Source organism: Balaenoptera physalus, assembly GCF_965194825.1.
Source record: "Balaenoptera physalus genome assembly, chromosome: 16".
Taxonomy (NCBI): Eukaryota; Metazoa; Chordata; class Mammalia; order Artiodactyla; family Balaenopteridae; genus Balaenoptera; species Balaenoptera physalus.
Genome location: NC_138898.1, coordinates 56458030 through 56478024, shown reverse-complemented (window position 1 = coordinate 56478024; position 19995 = coordinate 56458030). Strand labels below are relative to the sequence as shown.

Genomic DNA, 19995 nt, shown 5'->3' with positions numbered 1-19995 from the left:
TCCTTATCTCCAAAGACAGAGGGACAGAGAGGAATCTGGACCAGCAGACTCAGCTCCTCCACCCCCGCTCCAACACATCTTTCCCTGACTTTCCACTCTCCCTCAAACCTAGTGTAGAAACACTCAGGTGTAACCATGTCTCGGGGTCTTCATTTCCTTATGAAGGCTCCCGAGCCACGTGAAACTTAATATTAAATAAATCTGTATGCTTGCTTCCTGTTAGTCTGTCTATTGTGACATTTGAGAACTTAGAAGGTAGAGGAAAAAGATATTTTCCCTCCTCTGCAACACTTAGCTTGAGGATTACATGGTGTTGAAAAGTTTGTGCCCCCGTCTTTAAGAATCAAGGATTATTATTAGACCTTTGTAAAACTTCTAACTTTGCAGTGTTTCTCTCTGGAGATGGAAAATAAAATCCTTTAAATAATGTATAATATATATACATATTTATTTAAAAAGCTCCAAGAGCCAAGCTCTTGCCACTTAGAACAGCAGGTGTGCTGGCCCTCATGGGTGGAGCCTAATAGAAATCTGTATGGACCAAGCAAGAATTAGGCAATATAAATTAGCAGGTTGGGATTAACTACTATATATAAAATAGATAAACAACAAGGACCTATTGTATAGCCCAGAGAACTATATTCAATATCTTGTAATAACCTATAATGGAAAAGAATCTGAAAAGGAATATATGTGTGTGTGTGTGTGTGTGTGTGTGTGTGAGTGTGTGTATATACATATATATAAAACTAAATCATTTTGCTGTACACCTGAAACTAACACAACACTGTAAATCAACTATACTTCAATTTTAAAAAGTGTTGGAGATTCCTGTACTAACAGTCATATTTAGGGAGCTATTTCTAGTCAGGTTTCTAATGATTTACTAGAGATATACTTATTTTCAAAGATTTCAATTTTTTAAATTTCAAGTGTTTAACGTATAACCAATTTTCACCAGATGGTTCCATCTTCATTACTTATCTAAAGCAGTAATATTTATATTTAACAACTATTTTTGGAAGGAGATTATAGCATTGTTGGAATTTGAAGTTTCACTAGTGCGTATTTTACTATTTTGGAAAATGTCTAGTATTTCAAATGACTGTTCAAATCTGTTTCTTATGAAATTCATATTTGGCTTCCTCAGTCAATTCTTTGGGGCTATGAATTTTTTTTAAGTTATTGGGAAAGCATTTTGTGACAATTATAAAACATTGACTGTAGCTATTGATGATTGTTTTTTTTAGCCATGCCTCGCATTTTGTGGGATCTTAGTTCCCCAACCAGGGATTGAACCCAGGCCCTGGGCAGTGAAAGCGTGGAGTCCTAACCACTGGACCACGAGGGAATTCTCTGTTGATGATTTTTATAGGTTTTTATTATGTGAGAGGAATTGGTTAGCTTCACACATTGAAATAAACTGAAAAAATATTTTTAAAAAGAATTAGGCAATGGAGCTGATAAGAAATGGAGTGCAGGGGCTTCCCTGGTGGCGCAGTGGTTGAGAATCTGCCTGTCAATGCAGGGGACACGGGTTCGAGCCCTGGTCTGGGAAGATCCCACATGCCGTGGAGCAACTAGGCCCGTGAGCCGCAACTACTGAGCCTGCGCGTCTGGAGCCTGTGCTCCGCAACAAGAGAGGCCGCGACAGTAAGAGGCCCGCGCACCGCCATGAAGAGTGGCCCCCGCGCGCCACAACTAGAGAAAGCCCTCGCACAGAAACGAAGACCCAACACAGCCAAAAATAAATAAATAAATAAATAAAATTTAAAAAAAGAAATGGAGTGCAGACTTTAATACCATGTGTCTATGAACTCCCTCTGTCCTACTGTCGGATGAGAAGCTAGAACACCTGTCTCAGCTGAAAGGCTCCTGAGACATCGTCTGGTTCCCACCCCACCGCAGGGCAGCGCTTGCGGCTTGCTCCTCCCTTCCATTCCCAGCTTCCTGGAGAGCCGGGAAGGTCTGAGGAAGAAAGTGGGCTGAGCATTAGGGCGCAGGAAGGTAAGGACCTCAGTACCGGCGATGCATCCCATACACCTGTATGTTCAGAGCTTTCAAAGCTTAATAACATCTGGCTTTACCTGCACATTGCTTGCACTGCCATCCCTCTCACCTCAGAAACGTACATATGCTAGATGAGACAGCAGTAGGTTCAGTTCAAACTAAGAAAATAGACCAACTAATAGGAAGTCTGGAAGCAATTTGCATTTTTCACTCCTTGCTAAGTTTCTTTACAGGTAAGCAAGGGTCTCTACTGATGTGAAGGAAGCACACAGACCCTAGGGAACATAAATCACACGCCAAGGGCCAACAGCGGGGAGAGCCTGTCAATTCCAAGAAAGGCGGCCCATCTTACAGGTGCTTTGCATCGTCTGTAAAGATGCTTTCACATTCTTCAACAGCTTCACACCAAACCAACCCCCTAAGAAATGAGGGTTTGTTCAGCTCGGACTTGTAACGTACATGCTATGACTTCTCCTGTCCCCAGTTTATCCCACTCTGTGCAGGAAGTAACACTTTCTAAGATGTCCACACGCCTTCTCAAAAATTTTGGAAAGGTTTCCAATTTTATATGACAAATATTTTCAAAATTCCCCTTCAGACTGTAAGATAAAGAGCAAAAAACACAAATGCCTAAATGTCCCAGTCTGGTCACAAAAATGAGGGAAGTATACAAATGATACCACTATATAAATGGCCTTGTGATAAACAGACACTAAACCTCAATGCAAGGGAAACACTACAGGGAGTGGTGGGGACTAGGGGAAAAGGAGCAGGATATGCCCCAAGCAAAAGAGGCAGCCACCACTCGACACCAATCACTGCCCTGATATGATGGGAATCCAGTTTTGTCAGAGATTCCAATTTCTCAAAAAAAGCCAGAAATGCTGATTTTTTTTCTGTGAAAAGTCCTGATGCTTAAAGTAGTGGCAATTAACTTAAATTTATAAAGTTGCAGGCCAAATAACATATGCCCACCATGCATAACTGTGTGAACATTTCCACAGGACACAGTAGTAGATATTTGCTGATTGATTTATACCATGCATTTTGTGAGATGAAGAGAAAATTCATGAAGAGAAAAACTGTCTGTAAGGGGTCCCTAGCCCAGGATGGAGACAGATAAGAGGTGAGCTCCAAAGGAGCAGAGAGCTGGTGGATTTCACCTTCTACTAAGATGTATAGTCAAGTATCAGGGACACCACAGGCCCTAAATATGTGTTTGTTGAATGAAAAAATAAACAAAGATGCCATTTATGTTCACTTCATCCCTGAAGTAACATTCCTCTTAATGATTATAACCTTTTCTTTCACTGTGATAGATGTTTGTTTTCACCCAAAAACAATTAAGCAAAGAACATATATAAAAAGGAAAAAAGATTTCAAAAATTCCATATCCCATCCAGAAATATCATTATCAGTGATTAGAAATTTTTGAATAATAATTTCATTAAAATGGGATTATACTCTTACTGTAGTCTCAAAATAGAAGCTTTTATATGATATATTATTACACATTATATTTTATTATCTATTACTTAGTTTCTATGAATTGAAACTAAAGGAACTATTACACTTCAGGTAAATATACATATTTATTCCATGAGAGATTAATGACCACAATATCCCTCTAAAGTTAAGAAAAAATATTATGAAGTAAACTAAGAATTCAGACTCACTTTTTCAAACTTTATCGTCACTTTTCTATCATATATACATCAAATGGGAAGAGCACTCTCATTCAGTGAGGGAAATAATTATATCAATATATGGCATTCTGTTTCTTAGGAATTCTATTTCTTAGGGATGCTTTCGCCCCAGGATAACAACTTTAGAAACCTGAACCGCCTTGAACCATCTCTTCTTCCTCAACCCTCTCTTAACCACCTGCCCCGAAAAAGAAAAGGAAAAAAAGTCAAAACCAAAAAACCTTGATTTTCATCATTCCGGGTAACATCTCCTGTCAAAAGGATTGCCGCTCCCTAATCTTGTCATTTAGCTTCCAAATTATGCAGAGATAAATGAGTGCAGCAACCTTTTGGCTGCTAGATAATTTTATCAGCCTCATTTATGCCTTCCTATAGATTGCATTAACTGCCATTTCTCGGGAGATAAAAGATAAAGTGTGCCTTATGCAAAATGCTCCACTGAACAACGGGAGCCTTGGAAGCCACTAACAGCATTAGAAGGCTGAAGGGAAAAGGTAAGGATATTCAATAATCCATCAGCGGCAGGGTTAATGTTGATCGCTGTCACGGGCACCTCAAGCCAGAAGCCTGTGTGGCAGGTGTGTGTTGAGCCATAGCTAAAATCCGTCCTGGGAAAACTTCCAAGCACCTCCAAACAGAACTTGAGGCAGGGCTGTGTACCTTCCAATTTTTTTTTTTTAAACAAATGTACCCACTTAGAAAAAGTAGTTTTTTGATGACATTTCAATTCACTATTTTAAGAGTTAAGTACATTACAATGTGCTCACCTGTACTGTGGATATCAAAAAAAAAAAAGACCATGTGCTTAAAAATGTATGTTGTTCTTGAAGGGAACATCAGGGGAGGGGAGAGAAAATTTCTCAGTATAAAATATAAAATGACAAAGGATTACATTAAATGAATGAGACTTGCCCACTGAAATAACTGTTAGCTTAAAAGCTTGTGGTAGTGTTTACATGAGTGCATATGTTGGTCGAAACATCAAAATATACCCCTAAAATGAGTGCATATTATGGAATGTAAAGTGTACCTTGATTTTTTTAAAAGTGTGGCTTCCTGAAATTGACATTGTACTGTACTTGCTTAAGACATTACTTTTGGGAAAATCTGGGTGATGAGTACATGGCAACCCTCTGGATTAATTTTGCCACTTCTTGTGAGTCTCAAAATAGAAAGTTAAAAATATATATCATGGCTGAAATTGAAGGAGGATATATTAATACATTCAACAAAAATATTGAGCATCTAATATTGCCAGCTCCTGGAGATACAGCAGCGAGTAAGACAGATAACACCTCTGCCCCCAATGGATCCTTGTTCTAGTGAGGAAAGCAGATGAAGAAAAAGAATGAAAATGAGTACATAATTTAGTGTGTATTATAACAAGAATCAAGAAAGAAGCAATCAAGCTGAGATGGAGAAAACATCGGGTCAGAGCAGGAGGTAAGAGGGAAGGACCTTTTGAAGAGGCGACGTTTTCATGGATTTGTAAAAGGCTGAGGGGGAACTAGCTTGGCAAAGAGTGCGGGGAAGAGCGGTCCAGGCAGACGGAGCAGCCCGTGCATTGTCCTGGCAGCAGGAACGGGAAGGAGCTTGGCTTGCTCATGAACTGAAAGCGAGCCAGCAGGGCTGGAGTAAAGTGAGCCAGGGGAGAGAGGCAAAGAAGAGGTTGAAGTGACAGGCAGGAAAAGTTGTCCCAAGGTGGATTTGATCTATGCCTGAAAAGAGAAATACCAACTTCATCAGTTTCCAAATATTTTCAAGACTCATCTTCAATTTTCAAATTAAGGAAAATGGTGACTGGCCACTTCTACTTTCTGTCATTTTTGTTACCCCAGACTATAATCTCAATGCCTGTGAAAGAAGGCCGTTATTCTCAGGTAAATGGGCTACAGGCGCCAACAATCTGTTGATTCCCGGTACGTTTGCCACATTGTCAAAGACTCATATGATCGCTTATGCTTGTCTTCAAAGAGAAATGCAGAATATTTTTTATCACCTATCACTGTCTTCTTAAGCCCAAACTGGTAGGCAGCAAAAAGTCCAGAAATAGGATAACCAAAGTACGCTGTTTTCAATTTTTGCACAAAGAAAATGAGAAAAAAGAGAGAGAGAGAACGGCCTATCCATGATGTATGGTGTCAGGAGAAGCCTATTTCATATGATTGAAATATGATGGAAAGTCACTGCCTTTCCCGTCAATGCCAGATCACAACTGTATACCAAGGGTACCCGGTGCTATTTAATTCAGAGGAACCATAAATCTGGAGCCTGCAAAAACATCTGACAACAGTTAAAGATGTTTTGTAAATGTGCATACATATTTATAAACATGGCAGCAGAAGCAGATGAACAGAATAAGTGTGCTTCCCCTAAAGTCATCTGAAAGTCAAAAAATGCCATTAATTACTTTGTCACGACAACCTTGTTCAATTTCATCTCAGGTGACTTATCAGCTTTGATACAGAACTGAAATTTTAATACCAAATTGCAACCAGCTACAGAGGCAGCATACCTTAAAACACAGAGCTTCCCTTTTCTTCCAGGCAAGATTAAGCTAATGTGCCCTGACAGAAGAGGACTCTTCGGAGCTAGCTAGCAAGTCTCCCAAATATGAAGCAGTAACCCAAATGTCAATTACTTTTCCAGTGGTAGACAAATTGCTAGCACACTAATGCAATTTAAGCCCAATAATTAGATAACAGGACTACAGAGAGGGCCTGGTGACAGAGCTTCTGAGATAATAGAATCTAGTGTCCTACTTCTTAAATATTAACATCATTCTGTCTCAGTCAATCGGTTTATGGTAATTTAAAAAAGGGCAAAGCAAATTCCTTTTATTGCTAATAATATTGTGCTACTGCAGAGTTAGCTTTGAAGGTTAACAATCTATGGGGTCAAAACTTAATCATGTGTTATTGTGCATTTATGCATTTTTCTTTCATCTCTTTCTTTTGGAATGCCCTCTTGGTGGAAAGCCAAGGGTTTATGAGAAACACGTGTGTGTGCGTGAACACACACACACACACACACACACACACACACACAACCCCACACACACTGCACTGACAACTCAATTAATAACAATATAAAGAAATCACCCCCTTGATATCACATACATTCTAAAATATCTCAACTTGATCACCTTTTCTTCCCCCCATAAATGGCTTATTTTAAGGACATTATAGATATGTCTACAGACTAGTCTCAAATGTCATATGCTCCCCCCCACCCGTCACTGTGCTGCTCATACTTTTATGCTTAGATTCAAATACCTCCATAGCGTAATTGTTCAGATTTCAATTAAACAGTGGCTTGGTCTTATTTTGGGTGGTTGGATAGATTCTGTTACTTTTATTTAGTAGATATTTTTTCAAGTGCCTGATGGGTTCTGAAGTTTCTAGAACCTTCCAGAATAAGCCAGAACAAACGTAAATTCCCCCAAGACATTACCTCCCTACTGTTTTCTATAATATATCTGAATAGGTAGTCAGATGGGCTGATGTTCATCTGGTCACAACATGGATACAACATGGATTCCAAAATGACAATCTAAGACCAACCTGTATCCCCAGTTTCCTGAGTGTATAACTGGAGAAATTAAAGCTTTTAAAATTTTCTTTGAGGAGGAATTGGTGGAAAATAAGGTAAGTGCATTGGGGGGGGGGGGTGTCTAAGAGTTGAGTATCACCAACTTTAGAAGTAATAGGAATGCCTGGGGTTTCCCCCCATGTTTACCAAGATGTGTTTAGAGACTAAGAAACAAACAACTAGCTGGATTAAAAAAAATAAAATTACGTGTGTCATTTTGGATGGTGGCCTGCCAGCCATCCATGACAAAAATAAAAATAGCAGAGTTGATACCATGTTGAGAGTTAACATGACTTTTCCAAATCCGAGTATTTGGATTCTCGGATCAGGTACAGGCAGGTTAACACAAGTAAAAAAGACACTGATCCAACAGGAATACTGTTAGGCGTTTCCTTAAGAAAGCTCTAGAGTTGCATCCTGACTTATTTGTGAAACTGCCTTTAACTTAAGTTCTTGAGCAAAATCCTTTTTCCCTCTAACCCAGTGTCCTCTTTTACAAAACAAGCAGGATGGATTGAATAACCTCAATACTCCTTTAAGGCTGACATGAAGATCGTGAGTCAACAAGGATGCCAATAAATGATCGAATCACAAGGCAGATCTCTCAGAGAGACCCCAAATTCCTAGATAATGTTTGAGTGTTGGAATAAAATTACATCTGGGATACATACATGAGGCAAGACACCACTGAGACACAGCTCATGTGAAAGTTAGATTCCTTATAAATGTGGAAGGCAAAAATGTACATCCGTTTGGAAGGGGCCACATGGAAACTACATAATGATCTGACACAGCTGTTTTTCTCACAACTCAGAACATGTTATTTTTTTATTCAGTGGAGCACGAGATGAAGTGGTTGGCTTGCATTTGAGGTCATGGGGAATCGTATGTGTTCTTGGTCACATGTGCTCTTCTGGGATGCTCACAATGGAGAACCGAACTTCCAACATTTACCTCCCATCTCACGCTCCCTCTGACGAATACTTAGTTCTATCACAGTGTCCCTTTCGAAAACACGCATGCATTTCAATGCAGGGATAGAGCAGGGAACAACTGGAGCATAATTCGGATTCCACATTTGCTCATGCTTGATTTCATCTGTGAAAAACACTAGGTTAACACAGAAAACTCCACGCAGCTGAAATGAGCTCCACAGAAATACACAAACACACACACAAGCACACACCTCGAACGCTTGCATGCTACCCCAGTTCACAGCATGTGTTATGAGTCATACTCATCCACATCTGGTGCCACAACTTTCCATCCAATTTCGGATAACTCTCCATTTCTATCACTTTACAATAACTCACAAGCTGCACCCCTTCTGATGCCCACTTCCCCAGAAAACTTCAAGGCGAAGTGCCATATGTATTGTGGCTTTTATGTATTTTAATCATTTAACACATATAAAACTATGCCACTGTTTTTGTGTGTGTGCATCATTTTGTGTCACTGATGAAGTTGCCCATAGTCCCATTCTCCCCATAAGCCCTGTGGCTTTTTTGTGTGATTTTTGCACAGTGCAGTGATTTTTAGGAACACAGATGTCATGTTATAGCAAAACTGATGGTATATGTTCTCACTAAGAGAAAGAGTAGGTGGAATCAAAACACCACTTGATTTTTTTTCTCTTTCTCTCATATCAGGTGACTCTACCACATTCCAGACTCTTAAAATTGCAGTCTTTGGGGGCAAACAATGAAAATGGTTCAGCAAAGGGTTTGAGCAAAGGAACACAGGAAGACCATCCACCTTCTTGTCATTAGGGAGGAGCCTGCTGAGCTTGATGCAGCAGCTCTAATATAAACATTTTTTTTTTAAGAACTTTTTTTTTCCCCACCCCTCCGCGGCTCTCCCCCCTTGGTGTCCATACGTCTGTTCTCTATGTCTGTGTCTCAATTTCTGCCCTGCAAACTGGCACATCTGTACCATTTTTCTAGGTTCCACATACATGCATTAATATACGATATTTGTTTTTCTCTTTCTGACTTACTTTACTCTGTATGACAGTCTCTAGATCCATCCACGTCTCAACAAATGACTCAATTTAGTTCCTTTTGTGGCTGAGTAATATTCCATTGTGTATATGTACCACAACTTCTTTATCCATTCGTCTGTTGATGGGCATTTAGGGGGCTTCCATGACCTGGCTATTGTAAATAGTCCTGCAATGAACATTGGGGTGCATGTCTCTTTTTGAATTACAGTTTTCTCTGGGTATATGCCCAGTAGTGGGATTGCTGGATCATATGGTAATTCAATTTTTAGTTTTTTAAGGAACCTCCATACTGTTCTCCATAGTGGCTGTATCAATTTACATTCCCACCAACAGTGCAAGAGGGTTCCCTTTCCTCCACACCCTCTCCAGCATTTGTTGTTTGTAGATTTTCTGATGATGCCCATTCTGTGTGAGGTGATACCTCATTGTACTTTTGATTTGCATTTCTCTAATAATTAGTGATGTTGAGCAGCTTTTCATGTGCTTCTTGGCCATCTGCATGTCTTCTTTGGAGAAATGTTTATTTAGGTCTTCTGCCCATTTTTGGATTGGGTTGTTTGTTTCTTTAACATTGAGCTACATGAGCTGTTTATATATTTTGGAGATTAATCCTTTGTCCGTTGATTCGTTTGCAAATATTTTCTCCCATTCTGACGGTTGTCTTTTCATCTTGTTTATGGTTTTCTTTGCTGTGCAAAAGCACTTAACTTTCATTAGGTCCCATTTGTTTATTTTTGTTTTTATTTCCATTACTCTAGGAGATGGATCAAAAAAGCTCTTGCTGTGATTTATTTCAAAGAGTGTTCTTCCTATGTTTTCCTCTAAGAGTTTTATAGTGTCCGGTCTTATATTTAGGTCTCTAATCCATTTTGAGTTTATTTTTGTGTATGGTGTTAGGGAGTGTTCTAATTTCATTCTTTTACATGTAGCTGTCCAGTGTTCCCAGCACCACTTATTGAAGAGACTGTCTTTTCTCCATTGTATATTCTTGCCTCCTTTATCAAAGATAAGGTGACCATATGTGTGTGGGTTTACCTCTGGGCATTCTATCCTGTTCCATTGATCTATATTTCTGTTTTTGTGCCACTACCATACTGCCTTGATTACTGTACCTTTGTAGTATAGTCTGAAGACAGGGAGCCTCATTCCTCCAGCTCCATTTTTCTTTCTCAAGATTGCCTTGGCTATTCTGGTTCTTTTGTGTTTCCATACAAATTGTGAAATTTTTTGTTCTAGTTCTGTAAAAAATGCCTTTGGTAATTTGATAGGGATTGCATTGAATCTGTAGATTGCTTTGTGTAGTATAGTCATTTTCACAATATTGATTCTTCCAATCCAAGAACATGGTATATCTCTCCATCTTTCTGTATCATGTTTAATTTCTTTCATCAGTGTCTTATAGTTTTCTGCATACAGGTCTTTTGTCTCCCTAGGTAGATTTATTCCTATGTATTTTTATTCTTTTTGTTGCAATGGTATATGGGAGTGTTTCCTTAATTTCTCTTTCAGATTTTTCATCCTTAGTGTATAGGAATGCAAGAGATTTCTGTGCATTAATTTTGTATCCTGCAACTTTACCAAATTCATTGATTACCTCTAGTAGTTTTCTGGTGGCATTTTTAGGATTCTCTATGTAGAGTATCATGTCATCTGCAAATAGTGACAGTTTTACTTCTTCTTTTCCAATTTGTATTCCTTTTATTTCTTTTTCTTCTCTGATTGCCTTGGCTAGGACTTCCAAAACTATGTTGAATAATAGTGGTGAGAGTGGATATCCTCGGCTTCTTCCTGATCTTAGAGGAAATGCTTTCAGTTTTTCACCATTGAGAATGATGTTTGCTGTGGTTTTGTCGTATATGGCCTTTATTATGTTGAGGTAGGTTCCCTCTGTGCCCACTTTCTGGAGAGTTTTTATCATAAATGGTGTTGAATTTTGTCAAAAGCTTTGTCTGCATCTACTGAGATGATCGTATGGTTTTTATTCTTCAATTTGTTAATATGGTGTATCACATTGATTGATTTGTGTATATTGAAGAATCCTTGCATCCCTGGGATAAATCCCACTTGATCATGGTGTATGATCCTTTTAAAGTGCTGTTGGATTCTGTTTGCTAGCATTTTGTTGAGGATTTTTGCATCTCTATTCATCAGAGATATTGGTCTGTAATTTTCTTTTTTTGTAGTATCTTTGTCTGGTTTTGGTATCAGGGTGATGGTGGCCTCATAGAAAGAGTTTGAGAGTGTTCCTTCCTCCACAATTTTTTGGAAGAGTTTGAGAAGGATGGGTGTTAGCTCTTCTCTAAATGTTTGATAGAATCCACCTGTGAAGCCATCTGGTCCTGGACTTTTGTTTGTTGGAAGATTTTTAATCACAGTTTCAATTTCATTACTTGTGATTGGTCTGTTCATATTTTCTATTTCTTCCTGGTTCAGTCTTGGAAGATTATACCTTTCTAAGAATTTGTCCATTTCTTCCAAGTTGTCCATTTTATTGGCATAGAGTTGCTTACAGTAGTCTCTTAGGATGCTTTGTATTTCTCCGGTGTCTGTTGTAACTTCTCCTTTTTCATTTCTGATTTTATTGATTTGAGTCCTCTCCCTCTTTTTCTTAATGAGTCTGGCTAATGGTTTATCAATTTTGTTTATCTTTTCAAAGAACCAGCTTTTAGTTTTATTGATATTTGCTATAGTTTTCTTTGTTTCTATTTCATTTATTTCTTCTCTGATCTTTATGATTTCTTTCCTTCTGCTAACTTTGGGTTTAGTTTGTTCTTCTTTCTCTAGTTCCTTTAGGTGTAAGGCTAGATTGTTTATTTGAGATTTTTTTTGTTTCTTAAGGTAGGCTTGTATAGTTATAAACTTTCCTCTTAGAACTGCTTTTGCTGCATCCCTTAGGTTTTGGATCGTCGTGTTTTCATTGTCATTTGTCTCTAGGTATTTTTTGATTTCCTCTTTGATTTCTTCAGTGATCTCTTGGCTATTTAGTAACGTATTGTTTAGCCTCCATGTGTCTGTGTTTTTTACGTTTTTTTTCCCTGTAATTCGTTTCTAATCTCATAGCGTTGTGGTCAGAAAAGATGCTTGATATGATTTCAATTTTCTTAAATTTACTGAGGCTTGATATGTGACCCAAGATGTGATCTACCCTGGAGAACGTTCTGTGCGCACTTGAGAAGAAAGCGTAATCTGCTGTTTTTGGATGGAATGTCCTATAAATATCAATTAAATCTTTCTGGTCTACTGTGTCATTTAAAGCTTCTGTTTCCTTATTTATTTTCATTTTGAATGATCTGTCCATTGGTGTAAGTGAGGTGTTAAAGTCCCCCACTATTACTGTGTTACTGTCGATTTCCTCTTTTATAGCTGTTAGCAGTTGCCTTATGTATTGAGGTGCTCCTATGTTGGGTGTATATATATTTATAATTGTTATATCTTCTTCTTGGATTGATCCCTTGACCATTATGTAGTGTCCTTCCTTGTCTCTTGTAACATTCTTTATTTTAAAGTCTATTTTTTCTGGTATGAGTACTGCTACTCCAGCTTTCTTTTGATTTCCATTTGCATGGAATATCTTTTTCCATCCCCTCACTTTCAGTCTGTATGTGTCCCTAGGTCTAAAGTGGGACTCTTGTAGACAGCATATAGATGGGTCTTGTTTTTGTATCCATTCAGCAAGCCTGTGTCTTTTGGTTGGAGCATTTAATCCATTCACGTTTAAGGTAATTACTGATATGTATATGCCTATTATCATTTTCTTAATTGTTTTGGGTTTGTTTTTGTAGGTCCTTTTCTTCTCTTGTGTTTCCCCACTTAGAGAAGTTCCTTTAGAATTTTTGTAGAGCTGGTTTGGTGGTGCTGAATTCTCTTACCTTTTGCTTGTCTGTAAAGCTTTTGATTTCTCCATCAAATCTAAATGCGATCCTTGCCGGGTAGAGTAATCTTGGTTGTAGGTTCTTCCCTTTCATCACTTTAAGTATATCATGCCACTCCCTTCTGGCTTGTAGAGTTTCTGCTGAGAAATCAGCTGTTAACCTTATGGGAGTTCCCTTGTATGTTGTCATTTTTCCCTTGTTGCTTTCAATAATTTTTCTTTGTCTTTAATTTTTGCCAGTTTGATTACTATGTGTCTCGGCGTGTTTCTCCTTGGGTTTATCCTGTATGGGACTCTCTGCGCTTCCTGGACTTGGGTGGCTATTTCCTTTCCCATGTTAGGGAAGTTTTTGACTATAATCTCTTCAAATATTTTCTCTGGTCCTTTCTCTCTCTCTTCTCCTTCTGGGAACCCTATAATGCGAATGTTGTTGCGTTTAATGTTGTCCCAGAGGTCTCTTAGGCTGTCTTCATTTCTTTTCATTCTTTTTTCTTTAGTCTGTTCCGCAGCAGTGAATTCCACCATTCTGTCTTCCAGGTCACCTATCTGTTCTTCTACCTCAGTTATTCTGTTATTGATTCCTTCTAGTGTAGTTTTCATTTCAGTTATTGTATTGTTCGTCTCTGTTTCCTTGTTCTTTAATTCTTCTAGGTCTTTGTTAAACATTTCTTGCATCTTCTCGATCTTTGCCTCCATTCTTATTCCGAGGTCCTGGATCATCTTCACTATCATTATTCTGAATTCTTTTTCTGGAAGGTTGCCTATCTCCACTTCATTTAGTTGTTTTTCTGGGGTTTTATCTTGTTCCTTCATCTGGTACATAGCCCTCTGCCTTTTCATCTTGTCTATCTTTCTGTGAATGTGGTTTTTGTTCCACAGCCTGCAGGATTGTAGTTCTTGTTTATTCTGCTGTCTGCCCTCTCAACACTGTATTTTTAGATCTTTCTATGTTCTTCTGGCTGGTCTTTTTCAGCTTCCAGTCCCTGTCAAAATTCCTCAAGCTGTGGTTGTAATACTCCAATCTCTGCCTTTCTGGTCACATCGCCTCCTCCCCGTGTCTTATCTTCTGTCTGTCTTCTCCTTTGTGTATCTCTAATATAAATATATTGTATTTATCTTTCCAGAAATATTAGGTAGCCTCATGCTCTTTCACTGTCTTTCAACATCAAGGTGTTCCCTGAGAGAACAGAAACAATTTGGCTTCCCCTCAAATGGTGTCCTCACAGAAGCTCACTGCCAGCAACACTGAACATCTTCATTTGTATTTTCCAAGTGGTGCCATCTCTGGGTCTGGCCATGCCCATCAACCCATGCTGTTTGTCCAAGGTCAAACACCCTGAACTACAGCTATAGTTTATGGCTGTGCTCAAGAGCGTTTGCACAGTCCAGAACATAAGTTATGTATTTTTGTTCTAGCCTTGATAACTTTCTGATAGGTAGCTGTGGCTAAGGGTGTTGGCAGAGTATAAATTTGTTGTGCTAGCAAGCATCCCAAACAGGAAAAAAAATGTACACTGAGTCCCCAAGTCTCCACTGACAGATGGTTTAACTTCTTTGCTGGTTTTCACAGATTAAACCCATCCATCCGACATCCCTCCTCCCAAAAGTTTGAAATGCACAGTGCCATGTGACTATGTAGACGAATTAAATGATCTCCATCAGGTGAGTATTATTTAGTTAATTCAAATCCATTATATTATTACAGAGATTAAAGACCTTTTGGTCCAATGTGCTAGAAAAGCAATAAATCTGAATTAAATCTACCATTTTAGTCACTCAGGATTAGACCTTTTGGTGATGTGATCCATTAACGTGCTTTAAATCTATTGATTCATTCTAGAAAGACACAATTTAAGCTCAGAAGTCACAAAATGAACTTTCCATTAAGTTTGGGAGACTCTGGTCACAGCTCATTTGACTTTTATGAACTAGAAAATGTGATGTAGACCACAATGGCATTCTATTAGGGGAAATCATGCATTTAACCATGTAGCAAAATACTGTAGTCAATTATGTGAACACACACCTATTTTACACATGGCTGGTTCTCTGACTTTAAATTATTAAGGATGTACATTTAGCTTGTTTTAAGGACTATTTACTCCCAAGGAAGAGATCCATGATAAAACTTTGTTCAAAACAGTAAATGAATATTTTTTAGTTATATTAAATTTTTTCAATAAGAAACTGGAATTGAGCACAGAAACTTTTGTTGTATTTACTTCTTTGCCTCAGAAGAGAAAACACGTGATCTATTTGCTTTTTATAAGTGAAAAAATAAATTCTATCAAGGAGAGAAGAAAAAACTCAATCAGAAGCAGATTTTGATATTCATCTGCCAGCCTGGAAAACATAATGATAGTGTTAAAAAAAAAAAAAAAAAAGTGACAATGGAGAGGGGGGAGAAAAACCTATTTAGACAAGGTTTAGTTTCCCTTTTTTAGAGTTCATCTTGATGGTGTACTCTATAAACATCATTTTCTCTCAATATAATTTTGTTTATATTAGTATTATACTTAAGCCAGACTATATTAATACCAGACTCATTATTATTCTATATTTTAGCAAGGGTATACTTTAGTTCCAAATGTAATTCAACTCAGTTCTTCCTTGAATCCATCATCACCAATTTTTAACTATTACACTTTTCTCCCAAGTTCATAATCATAAAACTCTTACTATTCAAAAGCCTAAAATGTTAGAAATGATCTCATCCAAATCCCCCATTTTCTGAAGATAAATCCCACAGGGGTTAACGGACATGCTCAAGGTCACACAGTTCCACAAAGTCAACCCACTACAAAAGCATTTACTGTCCGCTATTTCAACCTCTTAAAAAGAGGCTCCCTATTTATTTTTTCAAACAAGATCTCTCCTGGGCTTCATTCATAAAGGCATAGACAAAACTTTTAATATCCTGAACAGGTTTGGAGATTGTTCCTAACTACAAATTCTTCCCTTGACGCTATCTTGTCGTCAAGTCTCGATAATTCTTCTTCTTACCTACTCAAATTAGTTTTTTCCCCCTTCTGTGGAGTTCATGTCCTTGTCTTGGTTCTCCCCCTGAACATCTGTCTGAAGCCCCTGAAAATCAGGGCTGTAGTTTCTTGTCCCACACATCATGCAGCATCAAGCAAACAGGTTGATCCTGCTTCTCTACTTCCCCAGTTTCTGGTGTTTATCTCTGCAGGACATAGAGAGGCCAGGTCAAGTTCAAGAAATCATAGAGAAGTTAATTGATAGGAACTGGTAATGAACTGTGCTCAGGTCCGGCAGGGATGAAGGGTAAACAGTGCTGGCTCGCAGATCTCCAGCATGGGTGAGTGGAATGCATGTGTGATTTGACAAGATGGAGGAGCCAGGACAGACTGGGGTCCAGCTGGCTGAGGGGGAGAGTTTTGATTTCAGTTTCAGACATAATGAATGAAAGGCATCCATGGGCAATTCAGGGTCAGGGGGCAACTGGAGATATGTATGAAGAAATATGAGGCTCAAGTTCAGAAGAAACATTTGGTGCTAGAAATATTGATAATATTTGGGTGGGGGGAGCATAAAGATATACTTGGAGCTTAAAAAGCAAAGATTGAAGGAGGTCACCCAGAGAGAGAGTGTGGAGTCAGAAGAAATGAGACCATGGATAGTGTTCATGTCTTTAAACATGTATGCATTTAATTGACACTATTTCAGAAGCTCCCAATATAAAGTTCTATATTTGTGCTTCAATCATTGACCAGGTGTATGTTTATAACCAATGGATTTAACTTATACCTGGGTAGAGTAAATATAATTTTTTCTTCTCTTTTACTCTACTCCAAAACACACAGTTCCAAAGAAAGCACAAGGTAGATGCTTTAAAAATGCTGTTGGATGGTATTAAACATCATTTCGGCTTTTGGAATCCAGTCTAGGCAGTAAAGAGAGATGACCTCAATGCAGAAAATGCAATAAAAGACAGGACGGGGTAGGAAATCAATGTCTCCATTTGTAAAGAGAGAGAAAAAAAAGGATGAACCACACATTATTAGCATGATATATAAGCTCTGCACAGCCCCATTTATATCACTTGTATTAAGGATAAATTGCTTGAATAAATTCTATTATTCTCAGAAATAGCACAAATAACAAGCTGACAGCATCAGGAAAAAAAATGAAAATAATAACGTTGATATTGCTAGAATTGTATGTTATTTCTCCATTTCCAGTTTCATGGATCTAGTTAGGCAATAATTCAAATTTGGAGGTGGGTTCAGTTTTTAAAGTCACATTCATGTATCCAAATTGAAATCTTCCAGAATGAGAAACTAATTATTTGTTATTAATAAAATCCTGGACTTATTGTCTACTGTGTTCCATGTAACATGCTAAATGCTTTGCATAAATTGTTTGAATCACCTATCCCCCAAAAAATGGAAAGATGGTATTCTTATGACTATTTTATAGACTATGAAACTGAGGCTACATTAGGTCACTTAAACTAACACAGCCAGTAACCTGGAAGAGGTAAAATTGTAACACATAATTTCCTCTAATGACTGGCAATGAAGTATGAACTTTGGAATCCTGGGCTTAAATTCCTGATGGCTTTGTTAACTTAAATGGCTTAAGGCTTTTGAGCCTTGGTTTCCTTATCTGAAGAAGGGGACAGTGATGCCTTCTTCAGAGAGCTGTTTGAAGCATTAAGTGAGAATGTACGCAAAGTGCTTAATTCAGTGCCAACTAAGTGTTCAATAAATGGTAGCTGATGGTTGCGAGAAAACAGATAGAAGAATAGGAGACAGAGGTCACGACTTTGGAGGTAACTTCGTTTAGGCAAAAACAGAGGAAGAGGAGGCACTGAAAAAGGCCAAAACAACAACAACAATAACAAAACAAAAAAACACAAAACCCACAAACTAGGCAAAGAGGTGGGAAATCCACCAGGAGAATCGATGGAGGACAGAGCTTCAAGAAGGAAGGAAGGATATGCAATGTCAAACCTCATCAGGAGGATAAAAAACTAAAAGACCCAAACTGCCCAAGGGAATGGGTAGTTTTCATGTAAGAGTCAAGGTCCATCTCAGATGGTGGTTGGTTAAGGGCTAAATACAATTTAGAAGGTTTAACACTTACTATGTGCCCAAGTCACCACTAAATGCTTCACCTGCCTTTTTGTGTTTATTCTTCATTTCTTGAAGTAGACCCTATTACAACTTGCTTTGCAAATGATGAGACCGAGGCTCTCTGGGTGAACAGACTTGTTCTAGGTCACCCAGCGGGTCAATGTTGATGTCCACGTGCCCTCCTAATCTTAGGTACCTCCTCTTCCTAAAGCTTATTTCCTATTATCCTTCTCAACGAAACCTTTTTTTTTTAACATCTTTATTGGAGTATAATTGCTTCACAATGGTGTGTTAGTTTCTGCTTTAAAACAAAGTGAATCAGCTATACATATACATATATCCCCATATCTCCTCCCTCTTGCATCTCCCTCCCACCCTCCCTATCCCATCCCTCTAGGTGGTCACAAAGCACCAAGCTGATCTCCCTGTGCTATGCGGCTGCTTCCCACTAGCTACCTACTTTATATTTGGTAGTATATGTAAGTCCATGCCACTCCCTCACTTCGTCCCAGCTTACCCTTCCCCCTCCCTGTGTCCTCAAGTCCATTCTCTACGTCTGTGTCTTTATTCCTGTCCTGCAACTATGTTCTTCAGAACCTTTTTTTTTTTTTTTTAGATTCCATATATATGTGTTAGCATACGGTATTTATTTTTCTCTTTCTGACTTACTTCACTCTGTATGACAGTCTCTAGGTCCATCCACCTCACTACAAATAACTCAATTTCATTTCTTTTTATGGCTGAGTAATATTCCATTGTATATATGTGCCAATTCTTCTTTATCCATTCATCTGTCGATGGACACTTAGGTTGCTTCCATGTCCTGGCTATTGTAAATAGAGCTTCAGTGAACATTGTGGTACATGACTCTTTTTGAATTATGGTTTTCTCAGGGTATATGTCCAGTAGTGGGATTGCTGGGTCGTATGGAGTTCTATTTTTAGTTTTTTAAGGAACCTCCATACTGTTCTCCATAGTGGCTGTATCAATTTACATTCCCACCAACAGTGCAAGAAGCTTCCCTTTTCTCCACACCCTCTCCAGCATTTATTGTTTGTAGATTTTTTGATGATGGCCATTCTGACTGGTGTGAGGTGATACCTCGTTGTAGTTTTCATTTGCATTTCTCTAATGATTGGTGATGTTGAGCATCCTTTCATGTGTTTGTTGGCAATCTGTATATCTTCTTTGGAGAAATGTCTATTTAGGTCTTCTGCCCATTTCTGGATTGGGTTGTTTGCTTTTTTTGATATTGAAATCTCTTTAAAAAAAAAAAAAAAAGAGTATGGACGTTGTGCTCTGTCAAAATTCTCAACTCCCAGGAAGAGAGAAACTGATTGGCCAGCGCAATTCATGTCTTTCCTCAATCTAGTCAGCTATTGCCAGAGAGCAGATCTTTGATCTACTGGGAGATCCACTGAAGCCTTGGATGAGGTTTTCTAAGAAGAGATGAAAAGGTGGGGTGGACATACTGCTTCACCAACAGGATTCATCAGCACCGAAATCACTAAACCCATTAGACAGTTAGAGATGAACCTTAAGGGGGTAAATTTTTTTAAATGGCTTTAATTGTACATTTCCTCATGGAACAAAGATAAACATTCCAAATATTTCATAGCCATCAATGAATGGAACTTTTCCTGGTTACTAGTTCCAATGCCTGAATTCAGGTAGGATATACTGTTCAAAGATTGCTTTTCTCTCGTGAATATTAGC

The 19995-nt window shown here is 38.4% G+C and overlaps 1 protein-coding gene and 1 long non-coding RNA gene across 3 annotated transcripts in view; one reads left to right on the top strand and one right to left on the bottom strand.

Annotated features, from left to right (window-relative positions):
- RBFOX1 (RNA binding fox-1 homolog 1) overlaps window positions 1–19995 on the bottom strand; it is a 2204869-nt gene that overhangs the window by 1325462 nt on the left and 859412 nt on the right. The window lies entirely within an intron of this gene.
- LOC309644867 overlaps window positions 13782–19995 on the top strand; it is a 793618-nt gene continuing 787404 nt past the window's right edge. The window contains exon 1 of the long non-coding RNA XR_014254633.1: window positions 13782–19441. This is a non-coding gene — a long non-coding RNA (uncharacterized lncRNA). The remainder of the gene's footprint in view (window positions 19442–19995) is intronic.